This window comes from Oryctolagus cuniculus, chromosome X (assembly GCF_964237555.1).
Source record: "Oryctolagus cuniculus chromosome X, mOryCun1.1, whole genome shotgun sequence".
NCBI classification, from domain to species: domain Eukaryota; kingdom Metazoa; phylum Chordata; class Mammalia; order Lagomorpha; family Leporidae; genus Oryctolagus; species Oryctolagus cuniculus.
Window position 1 is genome coordinate 62709326 of NC_091453.1, and position 3932 is coordinate 62713257.

General features: G+C 43.6%; 1 pseudogene; it reads right to left on the reverse strand.

The window, feature by feature from the left end:
* Nucleotides 1-1578: 1578 nt before the first annotated feature.
* Nucleotides 1579-2786, reverse strand: LOC100351023 (E3 ubiquitin-protein ligase makorin-1 pseudogene; annotated as a pseudogene).
* Between the last annotated feature and the right edge of the window lie 1146 nt (nucleotides 2787-3932).

The following is a 3932-nucleotide window of genomic DNA, read 5'->3' on the forward strand; positions in this document are numbered from 1 at the left end:
TATCAAAGTTCCTCTTTTATAAGAATGGAGTGAGGGTAGAGTGTTAAAGGATGTGGGAGAAGACTTTCAATACCAGCTAAAAAGTGGAGAGTAACTACTAACAATATTACATTAATATAGAATAAAAGCCTTTCTGTTTCTATTGAAAAAAGTATTCAGAGATAGGTTATTATTTTTTTAGTATTTAAATTTGTTTTATTTGGGAAAAGTGCTTCTTGTAAAACAGCAGCTGCAAAATATAGAGACCTCTGCAACACTCTTTATTTATTTCTTAAAATACTTATTTATTTATTTGAAAGTCAGAGTTACACACACACACAGAGACAGAGACAGAGAGAGAGAGATCTTCCATCCACTGGTTCACTCCCCAAATGGCTGCAACAGCCAGGGCTGGGCCAGGCTGAAGCCAGGAGTCAGGAGTTTTTTCTGGGTCTCCCACGTGGGTGCAGGGGCCCAAGCGCTTGGGGCATCCTCCGCCGCTTTGCCAGGAGCACTAGCAGGGAGTTTGATTGGAAATGGAGCAGCCAGGATGCTAACGAAACTGGTGCCCTTGTGGGATGCAGGCGCCGCAGTTAACCCTACACATGACAACACCAGCCCCTGTTTTTTCTTAAAGTGAAAGAATGGGTGCAGTCCAAGGTATCAAAGCAGCAGACAGGCAAGTCAGGAGCATGTCCAAGTTATTTTCAGGAAACAGCAACAAAGTGTAAAGGTAAAATTTCCATTCAGGGAATTCCTCTAACAAGTTAACTTTAGCTTGTCTTGTGGATGACTACCCCTCCTCTCTAGTGGAAAAGTAGGACTTCTGATTGCAGACTACTTACTCCACTACAATAAACAGCTCAGAACATGGTTTTGAGTCACATCTGTCTACCTGCAAAGCTCACAGATGGAATGAGACAGATAACCGCAAAAACAAACACAAAAACCCAACAACAAAACTCCTTCAATGAGGACAAAGGTTTCTCAAAAAGTGCCTGGACTAGAAAGGACAGATCATAAAACATTAAATACAACCCTGTATCCAAGACTCAGTTTGTGTTAATAGAGAGGATTACCAGATCGTCTTAATCTCTACGGTTAACTCAATTTCTCTGCTTATACAGGCAGACAGAGCCAGCACTGCTAGATTAACCACTACCAATATGCTGCTGTATCCTTTAAGAGCTACCCAACACATAAAGCTGAAACCACTCAGCCAAGTTTGTCTACCAAGGCTCACACTCACACATAATTTCTATCAGCCCTTGGAGTCAATTTCCAACTCTGCATTGATCCTTACGCCGCTCTTTTATGTGTGATTGTTTAACAAGTCTCCTATCATGCTAAACACAATGGAACTCTCAACGCATTTGCACCTGGTTCTGGTTACTCAGTAGTATTACCTGTGTGCAATTATACAAGAGACCAAAACCACATGGTGGCGATTACAAGGCAAAGAACAGCTATAAAAACACAGATGCGCAGATTTCACCAGAACCTCAAGGGTCCACCTCCTACATCTGTAACAGAAGGCTACTTACGGTTCTCTCTTTCCTCAATGAGAGTCCAGAAGTGGTTCATTCACTGGGCTGAGTATCAGCTTGACGTTTCCACTTTTTTCTCTGTGATTCCTCTCAATGGCCATCAGGGTATGCATGCTCATATAAACAGTTCCCTCAAAATAGGCAGATTCCATGTCTGTCATCAAAGTACCCACACGCCTTGTTGCTCACTGCCTCCTTGTATTTCTGAAGGAATTTCTGCTTTTCTTCTTTCTCCTCCACCCACTACTCACTTGCAATGACAGATGTGACCCAGCGTTCTGGGCGGAACTTTCTGATGTTCTCAAATTGCTTAGAACTCCTCCCGGTGTGAACACACTTGAGACACTAGGTGTGGCTGCAGTTGGAGAGGATCCCAAAGGAGCGCTCCTTGGGATGAGCTTTCTCATAGACCACCTCCATGTAGATCCCCCCATCACGTCCTTACAGCGCTGCATAGCAAATGAGAGCCTCAGCGTCCTTCTCATGGGTCTCAATACAAGATTTTATGAGCTGTGATCTCTGGGCAGCATCCATTGATTGTAGGACCTGTAGCCCACACATGTCACATGGAATCTCCATGGAGACCAACACAGTTCTCCCCATAGTGGCACTGTGCCACTGCACTGTAGGGGCTTCTTTGTTTCCACAGTTCTTCCTCTGAGTCTGTCTTGGTCACGGCGTCCTGCGGGGTGCTTCAGTGCAGGGAGAGGCAGTCTGGCCACAGTAGCGTTGCCCAGGAACAAACTCAATGGCATCCACCCAGCCCTCTGACCTGCTCTCACAGTTGTAAAGTTTGACTTTCTTTACTCAGTTTCGCTTGATTTCATTTCAACGAGTGGTCCAACTGCTGACTCGAGACTTGAGGAAAGAGCATGAGAGGATTTTGCAGTTGGGTCTGTAGCAGCAGTGGCTTCCCGTTTCAAAGGCTTGCTGTGTTCATTCCTGCAGGGGCTGCGGTCTCCACAAATGCAGTACCCTCGCTGAAAATACTTGCACACTACACCACAAGGACTGTCGGAGAGGTGATGCAGGTAGCGACAGTTATCTCCTTCCTCACAGACCCCACGCATAAAATACCTGCAAGTGATCTGCTTAGTCCAGCCGCCGCCTTCGCTGCTGCACCCCTCTCCTCCTGGCCCCGGGACGGGGCCGTGACTGTGGAATAGGAGTGGGGGAAGCCGCTGCCAATGTTGCCACGGCTGCCACACCTGCTGCTCCTTCTCCTCAAGTTGTGGCCGTTGTTCCTAGAGCTGCAACTTCCGCTATTACTTTTCATCCCACACAGCAATGGACCGGAAGTACCGGAACTTCCGGGATCACATAGTTTGGTCTGGCTGGGGAAGGAGCGAGGCAAAACGAGAAGACAGAGGCGCTGGCTGGATCCCACCGGCCCCAGGTCCAGATTACTTTCTATTGAAGACTTAGATGTTTAAGAAATTGAAGGTAGTATGTAGTGTTCAAAAAGAAGCTAGTGCCGTTCAATTCTGACTAATCTGCTTGCTAGATCTGTCAATTATTGAAAGAGAAGTGTTGAAGTTTCCAGCAATAAAGGATTAGTCTATTTTCCCTGCACGTATCTAAGGTTTTTGCCTCACATATGTTGACAGTCTTTTTTAGGTGCATGCACATTAATGATTGTTGTATCTTTTTGCAGAATTGACCCTTTCTCGCTGTGTAATGGCCCTTATTAACCTGATAGTTTACCTTGCTCTGGAATCTGCTTTTCTGATGTTAATGTAGCTACTCCTATTTTCTTTTTATTAGTATGAGCATGATGCATTTTTCTACATCCTTTTACTTTGTATATTCCTTTGCAGATAAAGTTGGCTTTCTTGTAGAAAACACATGAGGATACTTCAAAATATTCATGGAAAAATGTATATTATGGAGAAAATATGCATAGGTTTCAAATTATTGCACCAAAATTTTATATTTTAATTCAATTTTCCATGGATATTTTGAGGTACTCTATTTGCCATATTTTGTTTTTTGTTTTTCTAAAGATTTATTTATTTATTTGAAAGAGTTACACAGAGAGAGAAGGAGAGGCAGAGAGAGAGAGAGAGAGAGAGGTCTTCCATCCACTGGTTTACTCCCCAATTGGCTGTGATGGCCAGAGCTGCTCTGATCCAAAGCCAGGAGCCAGGAGCTTCCTCCAGGTCTCCCACCCAGGTACAGGGGCCCAAGCACTTATTTGCCATATTTTGTTTATCCACTCTGATGCTCTGTTTTTTTAATTTATGTACTTAAACCATTGATAATTATTATGATCACTGATATATTTGGATTAATATCAATTATATTTGTTAGAGCTCTTTGCCACTCTTGATTTTTTTGCTTCTTTTTGTTTTGCACACTTTCTTTGTCTTTTCTGGATTTAACTGAGTGTTTTTTATGAGTTCATTT